Raw genomic sequence first — 16595 nt, 5'->3', positions numbered from 1 at the left:
GGTCGGTGCTCAAGGACTCTCTGGTGTCGAAGCCAACTCACCCGGCTGGGAGTTTGAAGCATCGACCACCTTTATTAGAAGAGCAGTCGGAGCATTTCATCGACGCCGACACCGGAAAGCTTACGCTTTACAAGAGGAAGATTTCATCACAGCCTTTGGAGTCCTTCACAATTCCTCTAAAGCGCAAGAAGCCTGCACCAGCAACACCAGTCTTGGTTGAGCCAATACTTCCACAGACTCTGACAAGTGCAACACCTTCACCCACTTATTCGGATGGAGAGGATGAAGGGGAGCAGGATGAGGAGTACAATTTTCCTGCCAACACAGAGCCTGATAAGCAACAGGACTCGTGGGTGGAGGCAGGTGATCAAGGGGATCAGCACACCGTCCATGACCCTCAGGTGTATAACGTCAAGACATCTCCCACTGAAGATTCTGCGGCATTTAATGCCTTGATTGAGAGGGCAGCTAAAAACCATGATGTGGAAATGCATGCTGACCCTGTGGAGGTTGACTTCCTTTTTGACACTTTCTCCACTGCAGACAAAACTGTCAAGACTCTTCCAATGCTAAAAGGGGTCCTTAAGCATGCTGTGGACATTTTTAAAGAACCCACAAGGTCAAGGGTTGTCAACCCTAGAATTGAAAAGAAATACAGACCGGCACCTGGCGATCCAACCTACATAAAGGGCCAGTTGCCTTTGGACTCTTTGGTGGTCTCTAATGCCCGCAAACGGGCGAACTCGCAAACCACGGGTAAAGCTCCTCCCCCAGACAAAGAGTCACAAGTGCTGGAGGCATCAGGGAAGAGAGTAGCTGCTCAGGCGGCCAACATCTGGCGCATCTCAAACACGCAGGCACTATTGGCCAGATACGACAGGGCACACTATGACACCCTAGAGCAGCTGTTGCAACACCTACCAGATCAGTTTAAAGAGGGAGCTGAAATGCTTGTCCAGGAGGGAAAGCTCATCTCCAACGCTGCCATAAAGTGTGCACTAGACGTTGCGGACACAGCAGCAAGAGCAATCAACACTAGCTTGATGTTGAGGCGTCAGGCATGGCTCCGCATCTCCGGGTTCAAGCCGGAGATACAGACTACCATCCTCAACCAGCCGGTTAACCCAGACAGGTTATTTGGTCCAGAGGTAGATACCACCCTGGAAAAGATTAAGAAAGATACTGAGACTGCCAAGTCCATGGGTGCTCTCCAGTCACAACAGTTTCGAGGGAACACTTTTCGTCGCTCAGGCAATCGAGGTGTTAACAGAGGACACATGTCACAGCAAACGCCATTCAATAAAGGTGGGGCGCAATCCTCGTACACCAAGCAGAGTAGAGGAGGATACCGGGGAAACAGCACCAAGGGCAGAGGCAGAGGCAACAACAGTTCCCGTTCCTCTGCCACCAACAAACAGTGACTCCCTGTCACTGCCCCCCGACCATCCAACACCTGTCGGGAGGAGACTCCAACAGTTCCTGCCAGTCTGGAAATCCATCACCACAGACAGGTGGGTCAGGAAACTTATCCAGTTCGGCTATTGTTTGGAGCTAACATCCACTCCACCCAACATACCCCCAAAACACCGTCCTATGTCAGCAGAGCATTTGCACTTATTGCAGCAGGAGGTTCTTGTGATGCTGCAAAAAGGCGCAATAGAGCTCGTGCCAGTGGAGGAAGAAGGCACAGGGGTGTATTCCCTGTACTTCTTAATCCCAAAGAAGGACGGATCACTCAGACCTATTCTGGACCTACGCCCCCTGAACCAGTACATTCTCTCAGAACACTTCCACATGCTAACACTGCAGCAGGTTCTTCCATTGCTAAACCAGGGAGACTTCCTCGCAACCTTGGACCTCAAGGATGCTTACTTTCACATCCCACTCCATCCATCCCACAGGAAATACCTCAGGTTCACCATCCAAAACAGGCATTACCAATTCAAGGTCCTTCCTTTCGGAGTGACCACAGCCCCCAGAGTGTTCACGAAATGTCTGGCAACAGTGGCGGCGCAGCTCAGGAGACAAAACATACATGTCTACCCTTATCTGGACGACTGGCTGGTTCAAGCAAAGTCAGCCCAGCAGTGCGCAGCCGACATGTCCCACACCATTCACCTTCTTCACAGTCTGGGGTTTTCACTGAACTATCCGAAGTCGCACCTTCAGCCAGCCCATGTGCGGCAGTATTTGGGCGCGACGATAGATACTCTGGCGGCCACGGCTCAGCCAAACCCAGTGAGGATCGGCAACATCCAGTCGCTAATCCAAGGGTTCAGACCGCAACACTCACTTCCAGCGAGAGTGTTCATGCAGTTGATAGGCATGATGGCCTCCTGCATCTTCTTAGTCCCGCACGCAAGGTTGCATATGCGTCCGCTCCAAGAATGCTTGGCACATCAGTGGACTCGGGCTCAAGGACAGTTGAAAGACCTAGTGTTGGTCTCTGCATTGGTGGAATCCACACAACTTTTGCAAGGGCCGACCGTTCCAAGAGCCTGTGCCACAGATTATCCTAACGACGGACGCATCTCTCCAGGGGTGGGGAGCTCATGTGCTCCACTACACGGTGCAGGGACTATGGACGACGCAGCAAAATAAGATGCACATCAACTACTTAGAACTGATGGCAATCTTCATGGCACTCAAGTCCTCAAAGTACATCTGTGCAACAAAGTCGTGTTGATCCGGACGGACAACATGACAGCCATGTACTACATCCAAAATCAGGGAGGTACACACTCTCCGCAGTTGTCTCATCTGGCTCAGAGCATGTGGAAGTGGGCCATTCAAAGGAACATCTTCCTCATGGCGGAACACCTCCCGGGCAAGGACAATCAGATGGCGGATCTGCTCAGCAGGTACAGCCACCAGATGCACGAGTGGGAGTTACATCCATCAGTTCTCCACCCGTACTTCCAGCAGTGGGGTCATCCAGAGATAGACCTGTTTGCCACAAGGGAAAACGCAAAATGCCAAAGCTTTGCCGCCAGGTTCCCTCACCCACAGTTGCAGGGCAATGCGATATGGATGAACTGGTCAGGCAGATTTGCGTACGCTTTTCCCCCAGCACCTCTCATTCCGCTGGTGGCAAGAAAGCTAAAGCAACACTCGATGACGCTCATCCTGGTTGCTCCAACGTGGGCACGCCAACCATGGTACACCACGTTTCTAGAACTCTCCGTGGTACCGCATCAAAGGCTGCGCCTCACACCCAGGCTCTTGACGCAGAACCATGGCGACATTCAGCATCCAGATCCGCAACAGCTCAATCTGGCGATCTGGCTCCTGAGGTCTTAGAGTTTGGCTACCTTAATTTGCCCCCTGAATGCATGGACATCATCCGGTAGGCTAGAAAGCCCACTACGAGAGCTTGCTATGCAGCAAAATGGAAGCGGTTTGTCATTTACTGTACAGAACACAATATCAACCCGCTGGGTGCATCCATTCCTAATATCATCTGCTATTTGTTACATCTTTACAAATGCAATCTGGCATATGCTTCCATTCGGATACACTTATCCGCCATAGCGGCTTATCTGCAGAAAAGGCAGCATCTCTCTGTTTTCAGGGTGCCTGCCATTAAAGCATTCCTAGAAGGGCTGAAGCGGGTCATCCCTCCCAGGACCCCACCAGCTCCTGTGTGGAACCTCAATGTGGTCCTCACCAGATTGATGGGTCCCCCGTTTGAGCCTCTACATTCATGTGAGATTCAGTTCTTGACATGGAAAGTGGCTTTTCTCATTGCCATCACGTCTCTGCGGCGTGTTAGTGAGCTACAAGCGCTCAAGGTACAAGAGCCATTTATACAGATTCATTCTAACAGGGTGGTGCTGCGCACTAACCCTAAGTTTCTTCCGAAGGTGGTGTCGCAGTTTCATGTTAATCAAACCATCGAACTGCCTGCATTCTTTCCAAACCCTGAAACAGTAGCAGAAAGAATGCTCCACACGCTTGATGTCAAAAGAGCGTTAATGTACTACATTGACAGAACCAAAGATTTTAGAAAGACACAACAGCTCTTTGTTGCCTTCTCAGCCCAGCACAAAGGCAACCCCATTTCCAAAGCAGGGATAGCCAGGTGGATCGTTAAGTGTATTCAGATTTGCTATCACAAAGCTAAGCCCACTTTAACAGTCCCCCCTAGGGCCCACTCCACACGCAAGTTGGGGGCCTCCATGGCGTTCCTAGGTAATATTCCTTTGGCAGACATTTGGAGAGCAGCCACATGGTCTACACCACATACGTTTACTAAACATTACTGTGTAGATGTGCATTCCAAGCAGCAGGCAGCTGTAGGACAGGCTGTTCTTAAGACACTTTTTCAGACTTCTGCAGCTGGCACGGGCGGCCGCCGTTAATGGAGGGACTGCTATGTATTCTATGCTATAGATATGAATTCAGCAGCCCACATGCCTCGAACTGAATATGCTACTTACCAGTATGCATCTGTTCTTGGCATGTAGGGCTGCTGACATTCATATCACCCGCCCTCCTCCCCGGCGCCCGTAGTGGTTGCAGACTTTTTCTAACATTTACTCTTAGGCATGGCCATCGCTTACACTATTACACTCCATCTTTGCCACAATGGCTAAAAACAATCTAAGGATGGAGTCGATGCCCATGCGCACTGTAGTCCAGGGGAGGAGCCACCTATCTTGTGATACTTCGAAGACTCTTCCAGGACAACAATGTGCAATCATCCTGACCCAACACTAGGCGGCGATCTATGCTATAGATATGAATGTCCGCAGCCCTACATGCCAAGAACAGATGTATACTGGTAAGTAGCATATTCAATTTGTTCTACTCAGTGGTTTAATTGGAGTTTAAAGATCACAGGGGTTAGTTAGCAATTGTTAGCATAGCACCAGTTGGATCTTTCATAAAATCAAACTTTGACAGCGACTTTCCCAGTTTCCCAAATGTATGGACCTTTGATGATTTAAAGGACTATATGTCACCTGCCTGTTTTATTTTAAACGTATCTAATATTAGTGTTTGTTGTATTTTTCTTTTCCTTTTGATAGGAGGGAAAGGTGGCCGCTCTTTTCCTGACCTCATAATACACCCTCTAAGGTGAAGAATTCTTGCTTCTTTCAGAGAATCAAACGGGCCAGTGACAAGACCAAAGGGTGCTTTGATAGGACAAAAACACCACCAAACACCTCCAAGGGAAAACACCCCCTCAGTACAGAATCCGCCGGTACTGCTGGTTACTTATTTAATCAATTGATTAATATCCAGGCTCCGGGTAGGGATGTAGTCTAGGCATGCAGAGTAATTCAGGGGTCGAGGGGTTCTTCAACAGGGTCAAAGTCTATTGTCACTTTCCCCTTTGCATAATTTCTCAGATTTTGTTTTACAGACTTATTACAGACTCCAATGGCTCAGCGACTTACGGACCGATCAACCTTAGCTACCCACCACACGCCACACACCTCTTGCCACTTGTCACTCAACACTCACTGTTCACTGCTTGTTCGTTGCTATTCATCGCTGTCAAGAGTACAAGGGAGAATGCTGGCAATCGTTCAAGAGCAAGAGCGGGATCCAGAGCCAGTCCCTCTACAGACGGCAGATGTAGGCACTTCTCTCCACTCCTCGGCTCAGCTCTGCTCTGCTCAATGCTTGGTGTATACGTAAAATCGGGCGGCAGTTCCCTGAGTTCTGAGGAATGATTGAAGCATGCGATGTCGGACCATAGATGCGTCCATTCCTCACCGGAAATAAAACGGTGAATTAAGTCTTCCCACATAGACATGTACCGGGGGCGTGGGGAAAGCACTGTTTTAAGGAGGAAGCTATAGATAAATGAGATCACCCCTTTCATGTTAGCAGTCTTGGTGAGAAAGGCCTCAAATTTTGTGAGAGATCGAGTAGCAGCCTCACGAATCTGAGATGTGAGGGCCCAGGGTATCAATTGGATATACTGATATCTTTCCGTGTTCTTCAATTCAAAGTCCCTTTGACATTGATCAAAAGTAAGGGGATCAAAATTGTGGAAGAAATGAATTAGAGCTAAGCAGCCTCCCCTTCTCCAGGCATCAAAGGGTCCCTCATGTTGGGCCGGGGCGAAAGCTGGATTGAAATGGATTGGAGTGAATGGGGATGGAAAAGGAGACCACCTGTCGTCGCCTGAAATTGAGTCCCATACTTTAAAAGTGGTGCGTGTGGGGCAGCTAAGGTCACCCTGGCAGCCGCCTAGAAGAGAAGGGAGGCTCCAGCTATTTCCCTATGGCACTCTCGTCTTTGGAGACTGCTTAGCCTGGCTGATATTTTCAGGGATAATTGTAAGAATTTCGAATTTAAATGGGGCCCCCTTGTCTCCTTCCTCTCCAGGGGCCTTCCGTCTGTGGTGTGTCCCTCCACCATCAGTGCCCTCCATCTCTTCCAGTTTTGATCACAATTCCTGTGTCGACCAACCTCTCGTTAGTATTAATACGCCGCCACCACGGGTGGGGTGGGGGGAATGTTTTTTTCTTTTTTCTTTGTTCCTTGTTAGATTCATAATTACTTATCTCATGTTAGGATGAGTTTATCCACGCTTTTTGGCTATTTCACATACAACACCTCGGTGGAGCAACCTGGAGAAATTACCGTTACAGAAGGCCGTTAAGTTTTCTTTAGACCTATCTGCTGGCTTAGCAAAGTTGCATGATCTTCTTTTTTTTCTTTTTTAGCTCCCTGTCTCAGCTCCGGGGCACTTAGAAGCTGTATCTTGCATTTGGCTTATCTAATAAGAGGAGGAGCTGGTTTATATTGATCAATGCACTTTGTCCACCTGTTATAATTCTTTTGAGGCTTTCTGATCCCCTGCGTGGGACCAAGTGATGATGTCATTTTTGCCTGTGGAAAAAAAAATGATTAAACACATTTTTTTTGTTTTTTTATTTGTTTATTCAAAGTTGCACAGTCAGTACATTACAGTGGCATAAGCAATGAGAACTATAGAAGATCATGCAAAATCAGGATTTTACACTGCAATGAAGGGTTCATAGGATATGACCATTTTCTAGTTTTAACCCCCCGGTTATCCCCCCCTTTCAACCATTAAACAAAACCAATACAAACAAAACTCAGTGCTGTAAGTAAAATGGAAGCAGATCAGCGCGCGTAATCATTACATATCCAGTCTTTGCAGTCAACATTGCCATTATATCCGGACATGTGGCACAGTTCAATACAGCGATCGAGAGGACACACAATTACTCGTCCAGGCAAATATAGAGACACTCACACGCAGAAGTGCACATAGTGTTCGGAAACATAATCACCACTGAGAGATTTCAGTTACAAATTCCTATACGACAAACATCAGACAGGGCCTCCCCACGTAGCCAAAGTCCCAGATATTACATCTACTCATCTAGGAACATCGTCCCTCACCTCAGAGGGAGATTGCTCAGAGCTGGGGGTGTTTACTCTAGCACTTGTCCAGTGTAGGAACGGTTCCCAAATGTCCCTGGGTCGGGAAGCGGAGGGCATGAGCTCCCAATAATTATCTAGTTGCGTGTGGCCATAAGTTACGTCTGCTAATCATGCATCGAATGTAGGCAATGCCCTACGACCCCAGTGTACCGCCACCTGTCTTCTAGCGTAAAGAAGGAGTAAGGCATGAAGTTTACGATTATTAGGTGCAGTATCAATTACATATCCCAACAGGCCAAGAGCCGGGGAAGGGTCATCTGCTCTAAGAAGGATCTGATTAATAGCAGAAAAATGGCGGACCAATAATCAGCAAGCACAGGGCAGCTCCAGGCGACATGTAAGAAAGAAGCCTGTTCGGTGCCGCATTTCCAAAAGCTAGTGTCATCTTTCAGTCCCATACGATGCATAGACACTGGTGTGCGGTAAAATCTGTGTAAAAACTTGAAATGAATTTGCCGGAGCCTATAGTTAGGTGATAGTTCAGTGAGTTGTTTACAGCAAAAGGACCACTGATCATCTGTTAAAGGCTCCTCCAGTTCCGCATTCCATGCCTGCATGGATGTTGGTACCATAATAGGGGACTGCTCCTGCATACTGTTGTACAATCTAGAGACCAGTTTTTTGGGGCATGCCCTAGCGAGCACGCTTTGGAGCGCTTGCAATTGTGGAGGTTCTTCAGGAAACTGCCCCAGAGCGCCCTACAGGACAGTTTCAGCTTATGGTAGGTATCATTGAAAGTCAGGGGCTCGTCGTCGCCACCCGGTTGGGGGTCCTGAAACGTGCCATTCGGGTATAAATCAGCAAAGGTACGCAATGGTGCGCCACGTATGGAGACATCCTCTCCACTGACAGCCAAGCAGGGCAACATAGGGTGGCATCTCAACGGGATAGCCGGTGCATACAGGAGCGGAAGCCGAGCTCTCTTCTGGAGTTCTCGCCACACCCACCTAAGCATATTGGCTGTATCTATGTCCAGGGAGGGTCGTGGTGTTTTGCTATATAAGGCTACATTCAATGGTAGCGGGGCCACAGAGTCTGATTCCACTGTAACATCAGGCTGGTACGGCGTAGGATATACCCAAAAATTAACAAATTGGGCCTGCGTACACAATGCGTAAAGCTGCATGTCAGGAGCGCCCAATCCCCCCTGTCAGAGTGGTAGTGTCAGGAGTGCCCACGATACTCTGGCCTGACCTCCAGCCCACACCAGTGATAATAAGGAAGATCGCAGACAGGTGTGAAAGTGTTTTGGTAATGGGATTGGGGTATTCACAAAGAGGTAGAGGAACTTCGGCAATACCACCATTTTTGCCAATGCGATCCTCCCGACCAAGGACAGAGGGAGTGTGTTCCAAATAGCCACTTTGGTTTCCAGCCAGTGCACCGCTTTACCAAAGTTAAGGGCCCATATGTCCTGTATGTTACGGCTAATCCAAATGCCTAAATATTTAACAGAATCCGCTTCCCAGTGTAGGGGGTAGTCGGACTTCACTTCAGGGATAGTGTCTGTAAGCGGGAATGCAACAGATTTAGACCAATTGATTGATACACCTGCCAGACCTTCAAATTTTACAAATTCGCGAAGTAGAGGATTAAGGTTTACAGTGGGGTTTGAGACGTACAGAGTGACATCATCTGCGTACAGAGATATCAATAGACTACGGGAACTAAAACTTATGCCTCTCGCCGTGTGGTGTTGTCTGATTCTTGCAGCAAGAGGCTCCATGGCAATGGCGAAAAGCAACGGAGACAGGGGGCAGCCCTGTCTCGTACCACGTGAGATGTCAAAGGGCTCGGAGATGTAAACCGTTCACTTGTACCCTAGCTGTAGGGGAAGTGTACAACAGTTGTATTAAATTAATGAATAGTGGGCTGAATCCCATCCTGCTGAGGATTCTGAATAAATAAGGCCATTCTAGCGAGTCGAAGGCTTTTGTAGCGTCTAAAAACACGACTGTTGCTCGTACAGTTGGATGAAGGTAGTGAAACACCGAAAATATAGTTCTTAAGTTATGGAAGGTTGCGTGCCCCGGTATGAAGCCTGATTGGTCTGGCAGGGCCACCATCTGTAGCAACGGCTGCAGTCTGTCAGCAATTATTTTCGCGTAGATTTTCACATCCACGTTGATGAGGGAAAGAGGCCTATAAGAATCTAACGACTGGCTGTCTTTATCTGGTTTTAAAAGCGTTATTATTAGGACTTCGCGCATGGACTTAGGCAAAATTCCAGTTTCAAGGGCCTCAGCGAACACTGCGTGCAGCCGCGGCGCCAGTTCCTCTGCATAAGTCTTATAAAAAGGTGTTGTGATACCATCAGGGCTGGGGGCCTTATTTAACGGCATACTCTTAATCACCTTGGCTATATCTTGCGCTGTGATTGGGACGTCCATGTATTGACGGTGTGCGTTGTTAAACCATACCAAGGCTATCGTGTCTAAATATGTATCGAGGGATTCTGGAGTCTCATTCTGTCTGGTTTTATATAGGTTAGAGTAGAACTCAGCGAAAGTGTGAAGAACTGCTTCCTGACCTACCACCATCTCCCCATCTGGGTCCCTAATGGAGTGTATGTATGTGGATTGTGGTCTGGTGGAGATGAGGCAAGCCAGGTTCCTGCTAGGTCTATCACCTTCCCCGTACCTACGGGCTTCTGCTTGTTTGCCCAGGAACTTTACCTCCCGTTGTGCCTCCTCGTTAAAGTCTAGGAGTTTAGCCTTCATTTGAACCGCTAACTCAGGCGTGGGATTATCGCAGAAACGGGATTCCATCGCCCTCAGTTCCCCTTCAATCTTGCTTAGTGTATTTCTAATGGCTCACAGCACCCCTGCCCTATGTGCAATACACTGCCCCCTGATTACCACTTTGAATGCATCCCACAGCACAGACTCCGTTGATACTGAGCCCGCGTTCGTTTCAAAGTATTGGACTATGTCTGCTCTTATTTCTTCAGTAAATGCTGTGTCTAACAATGCGTGTGGTGGTAAGCGCCAGGTGAAGGCCCGAGTGGGAGCATCTGGTATTCTGATTTCCAGTAGGCATGGAGCATGATCAGATAGCGATCTAGCCTGATTACACACCCACACTGTCCATGCAGCCACATCGGGCGACACCAGCCAGTAATCTAGCCTTGACCAGGCAGCATGGTGACTCGAAATACAGGTGCCCTCCCGCACATTCGGGTGTCTAGACCTCTATATGTCAAGCAATGAACCTTCTTGGAGAATGTCTAACAATGCCTGCCTGGCATGTGGGTGCAGCGGTCTAGATGCTCCCTTGCGATCCAGATCATCGTTCAGTACAACATTAAAGTCTCCACCCCAAACGACTGTTGAGCAATCCATCAATGCAATTTGCGCCCATACAGATCTGAAGAATTCTGGGTCATCAACATTCGGACCATACATCGCTACCAACACCAATGGCTTTCCCAGTAGGGTGCCGTAGATCACAACAAATCTGCCCTCAGGGTCACAGTGCACGGTATGTTCCTTCCAGTCTAGTCCTCTACGTATAAGGATAGCCACCCCACGGGCATAATTAGAGTAGATGGCAGAATAAATCGAACCCCATCTGGAGTGTTTTAGTCTGGGGGATGGAGTGGAGTTAATGTGTGTTTCTTGCAAAAAGCAAATGTCTATTTTGTGTCTTATAAGATATCCATGCATCAATCTCCCTTTTTTGCCATCACTAAGTCCGCGGATGTTCCAAGTTAACACCCCTGTTAATTCCATTGCAATGTTGATGCTGCATTACCACTATACAGTAATTGTCTAGTCGCATGTCCAAGACTAATGATCACACCGCACAATCGAGAATAATACTCAGCACTTGCCAAACAACCCAACAGCCCCGTCCCCCCTCCACCCACAGCAACCCCCCAATCAGGTTGTGTCATAGCCCCCCCTAAATTACGCATAGCGCAAACACAATGAAAAGTTACAAACATTGGGAATCACCCCTGGAGGGCGTGGTATCCTGAGCATACACCCCTGTTTGCACAGGGTGGCTGTGCATTTCAGCCTAGGTTGCTAGCCACCAATCTTGATAACAACAAATTTATGTGGCAGCCAACGCGCAGGGTGCTCCGTGGAGATCAGCACAAGAGCCCAGCAATCTCAAGGGCACAAAAGAGCAACAACTGCAAACCAACAATGTTCCATAGTATGATACTCGTACAGCGAACCAACATAATCCTGTAACGGAAGTAAGAGCTCTCTATTTAAGTACAGAGGGTTTGAAAACGAGACTAGTAGAATCAATCATTGTCACTTAGGCGACCAACTTCATCCCCCAGCTGTGCATGTTTCCTCTTTGGCCTGGTACTGCAAACATGTTTTGCGAATTTCAAAGCAGACTTAGCGTCCGTAAAGTAATGAGTAGTACCATCATGCACCACTCGCAGTTTAGCTGGGTACAAAAGGGAGTACTTTATGTCGGCCTGCATTAAGAGCTTCTTAGATGGGAGGAATTCCTTTCTGGACGCCTGCACCAGTGGGGTGAAATCTGGGTAAAACGAGATGGCATTGCCCCTATGCGTTATTTCACCCTTCTTCCTTGCAAGACGCAGTATCGGATCCCTGTCCTGATAATTAAGTAGCTTGGCAAGGATCAGTCTTGGCGGTGCGCCCACAGGTGGTTTCTGACCCAGCGTCCTATAGGCACGCTCCACTGTGAAGACCTGAGACAAGTGTGGATCGAATAGTTCGTGCAATAGGACCGTGACAAAGGACTCCATCCTGTCAATGGCGGTGGACTCCGGAATACCAGTTATGCGCACGTTGCATCTACGGGAACGCGCCTCTAAGTCATCAGCCTTGGCGCGCAAAAGTTCAACCTCTTTCTCCAGATTAGTGATATGCTGTTTGAACTCCTGCTGGAGTTCGCAGCATTCTGTGTGTCTGTTTTCGAGACAGTCCAGGCGTGTTTCGTGTGTTCCGACCTGTGTTTTAACCGATTCAAGCTGAGACGTCATGTTGTCGAGTTTAGTGTCAATACTTCTAAGACTGGATCGCACCTCCAGCATTAGTGCCTTAATATCAATGTCTTGTTCAGTATCAGGCGCATTAAGCTCTGTATTGTCGCGAACCTTGTCATTTTGTCTAGCTTGACGTTTCTGCTCAAATGTGATCTTAGGTTGTTTCGGGTCGCCCTTGCCCATCGTTATTAATATAATAGGGACCCGGCCAGGAAGTAGTAAGTATGTAGGGGGTGATGCAGGCAAACGTGTGGCCGAGACTGTGGGCGCTATCAAACCCAGTCCTCCAATGTGCAGGACCAATGTTCACTTCCCCAGAGCCTTTGTAATGGGCCAGGTATGGGAAATTCTGCCAGCAGCTCACTATAAATCGCCGACCCCCCAGGAGGTCAATACTCGCCAGGCGAGATCAGCTGGCCAAGCGTCAGGTGCAATGCATCGCGCAGGCCCGGCACCAACGATGAGCAAATGATCCATATCCAAAAGGGTGTTCACTGCAACCCCCAGATGCGGCGAAAGCAATACTTTCGGCAGTTGAAGGCGGCGCAGACCACCTACCGTCTCTCCTGCCTGCGTCAACTGATCGAAGGATTATTCCGGGGTTCTCACCAGCACAATTATCGCACAGCACTCCCTCCGCCACTCGGGTCAGGTTCCCAAGCACTCACATCGGAAAGCGCGCGAAATGGCAATGTGTCTCTGTTTAGCCCAATGATACGGCCACGTTGGTATAAGGTCAGCTCAATCTCTGTAGAGGCAGTGCTACAAATCCTCCCCGCATGACCACTTTCTGGTCATCCTGAGCGCGGATGTCCGGAACCCGCCGGTCAAAGTAATCAGATCTTCCCTCCGCTTTCAAGATGACGGTTCTTCAGGCCTCGCGAAGGTCAGGCAAACAGCACACACCACGGCCACAGCTTCACACCCCCCACGGAAATATGGTCGTCCGTTTATGCACGCGCCCAGCACACATCAGGCGGAGTGGCTCGCTCACCTACACGATGTCAGGGTCCCGAGTGTTTATCTCCGGTCTGCACAAATGGGCCTACCAGGCACCGGGCCGTAGTGTGACGCGTCCCCCAAGCAGGGCTCCGTCTCAGGCGGGCTCCGCACCTGCAGATCTTTCAAGGCCAATAACTTAATGTTGGTTCGCACCCGGAACGGCAAATCTTCACCTCAGCCGCCCCTCGCTCTCAGCAACCTCCGTGTCAGGATAGATGCGTGAACTTCGCATCCCAGGCAGGATTATGAACAGGATTAATAGCGCAGCCGGCGGAGCTCGCTTAGAAAGCGACCATGTCGCTGCTCGGCCAGCCACGCCCCCCCGATTAAACACATTTTTGACAAAAATCAGGCAGCAGGCCAAGGCTCCTCTGTGCCCCTCTGTGATCCTCGGTGCCCTGCAGCAGCCACCACACGAGCAGCACCAGCAGCGCCTTAGCACCGCGTGCCGGCAGCGGCTGTTCCTGCCCCCACATCAGATCCATAGAACTTAAAGCGCCTTCGGGAGTGGAAACCTGTCACAAAACAAACCCGGGCAGGCGTCTCAAGCTCCGCCCCGCTTGCTCATCAACTCCTCCTCGGCTCGGCCCCTCGGCTCTAACAGATATGCTCTGCACTCAACGCCGAATCACAGGCCGACAACGACTGTGAACACCAACAGAGGGAAGAATTGTGTGTTTCCCCCAGTTATTAAAAAAAAACAGCATAAGTCTTAGCTGCTTCTGCTGCACCCAGAGTCTTATGCGACTTTTGAGTCTAATTTTTCTGTCTGGAAAAAGATTGTGGCCTGGTTTTCTGCACCCAGTAAATCCAGGTGCAGAAAAACCTAACAACTGATAATCAGGTGGAATAAAATTAACACATGAAAGTATGCCTTAATTTCATTGCCCTTGATTCATACTCTGGACCATAGTTGAGGGATAGGTCTAGGCATAGTCCTTGCAGCACACAATAGATTTGCGTGCGGCAGAGGCCAGAACTCAAAAGTCAGGAAACCAGATACAAGTAGGTGGTAACTCAGGGCAGGGGGAAAACGCCTGTTGTCCATGGAGGAGTCATTCCCTTCCCAGAAATCTGCATTACGAATTAATTAATAGTATATATTTTTTAAATATCTGTTTGGTGTCGGTCCATATGACTTTAATATCTGCCTTTGGGATTCTATGTTGCAACTCCATAGGGTACATGTATCCTTTGTGAGCTTAATAAAATGTTGAAAATTCTACAAATCCTCCCTCCTACATCCAAGTACTCTCATGCTACCATTCTACACTCTGCTCTGTCTGAAAAACAGCTCAACATTTTCAAAATTCTGCATTGATTTGGCTCTTAAGTTATATTTTTGGAAATGTACATGTATTAACTATTTAATTTTAATACTATAGGTGATTGAAATTACGGACGAAGAAAGCAAGATTTAGCACTAAGCAACTGAATGTCAGTTCCATAAGAAGGATTATTTTGAAAAACTGAAGGACATCCAGCATTATACGTTTAAACAATTTCCAAAAATCTAAGTGTGGCGAGGAAAGTACTATACCTGTAAGTGAAGTCTCTAATTTTGCATTTCATTAATCCAGAGCAAAGCCATATCTGTGCACACAGCCTCAGAAATAATGTAGGAAGACCACTTCAGCATCCTCATCTAAAATATTATCAGAAAGACAAATTACCTAAGCATGACAGAAGAACGTTCATCTAAAGCATCATGTAATTCTAGAGAGGAAGCACACACTGTATAAAAGAAAGTTACAACTAAAGCTTTCTTCTGGATACCATCAAAGAAAATACGCTGAAAGAAGACTCCGAAGCTGACACGTTAACAACCAAAAGATTGGAAAATCACCTTTGTTCAACAACCGTTTTTAACCAGTTACTCAAGTTTGCGACTATCTGCCTCGGGATATAACACCTCGACCCACTCTGCTCACTCTTGCGAAAACCTTAAATATTCACCACTTTATTGTGTTCATGACCATCTCAGATTGTTTCATTTTTATTGTGTACTGTTCTGTAATTCTATGTAAATCGCCTCAACATTATCTGTTGTGCAGGAGTGATTTGTAAAACTGTTAAATATAAAAATGGATTAAAGGATCACCATTGCGCTACAGCTATTGTAAATAAATCCTCGTCTTCAGAACTACAAACCTTAACCTTACACCAAACATAGAAAGGGTAGAAGGAACTGATGTTCTGCGACTAATGATCCACAATAGTACTCTGCACGTTCAAACGCCCTCAGTTACTGCCATTACATCAGTGCAAAAAGGTACTTCTCAGTTTAATCATTAAATATCAGACTAACACCTTATTACTGCATTGCTAAGAACCTATACAAATAGATTTGAGAAAAACTTCAGTCACAAATGAAGTTGCTGCCGGAGAGGCTATTACCTAAAGACTATTATCTGCTAGAACAATTTCAACAGGTGTTACAGGGCTGCTTCCTGACATTTTTTGCTCAATTCAATTTAGAGATGAGTGCTGAACATTATCTAAACAAGCCCGACTCTAAAATCGAGGCAAAATAACCGAAGTTGGGGAAAAAAGTTACCTGTGCCAAAAAAGATACAGCCATAAATCTTATCTCACAGAATTTAACAGAATGCAAACTGGGGGAAACCACTCTCACTCTGTGGAAAAACCTTACCAGTGTGCTGAATGCCAAAAAAGTTTCAACCAAAAATCTTATTTCACTGAACATATGAGAATCCACTCTGGGGAAAACCCTTATCAGTGCTCTGAATGCCAGGAAAGGTTTTGTAACAAACAGAGTCTTTCTCGTCATCTAATAACCCACTCTGGCAAAAAACCTTACCAGTGCTCTGAATGCCAGAAATGTTTCATGTACAAAAACAGTCTCACTCAGCATAGAAGAACCCACACTGGGGAAAACCCTTATCAGTGCTCTGAATGCCCAAAACAGTTCAACCGTAAATCACTTCTAACTGCACATTTGAGATTCCACACTGGGGAAAAACCTTATCAGTGCTCTGAATGTCAGGAAAGGTTTGTAACAAACAAAGTCTTTCTCGACATGCAATAACCCATTCTGTGGAACAACCTTATCAGTGCTCTGAATGCCAGAAATGTTTCAGTATAAAAAGTAGTCTCAATCGGCACATAAGAATCCACACTGGGGAAAACCGTTATCAGTGCACTGAATGCCACAAATCTTTCAGTC

The 16595-nt window shown here is 47.6% G+C and overlaps 1 long non-coding RNA gene across 1 annotated transcript in view; it reads left to right on the top strand.

Moving 5' to 3' along the window:
- The window catches only part of LOC144807981 (uncharacterized), a 150825-nt gene extending 135312 nt beyond the window's left edge, over positions 1-15513 (top strand). The window contains exon 4 of the long non-coding RNA XR_013606548.1: positions 14794-15513. This is a non-coding gene — a long non-coding RNA (uncharacterized LOC144807981). The remainder of the gene's footprint in view (positions 1-14793) is intronic.
- Positions 15514-16595: the final 1082 nt, after the last annotated feature.

Source organism: Lissotriton helveticus, chromosome 1_2, assembly GCF_964261635.1.
Source record: "Lissotriton helveticus chromosome 1_2, aLisHel1.1, whole genome shotgun sequence".
In the NCBI taxonomy this organism is placed as follows: Eukaryota; Metazoa; Chordata; class Amphibia; order Caudata; family Salamandridae; genus Lissotriton; species Lissotriton helveticus.
This window is presented reverse-complemented; position numbering and strand designations above follow the sequence as displayed.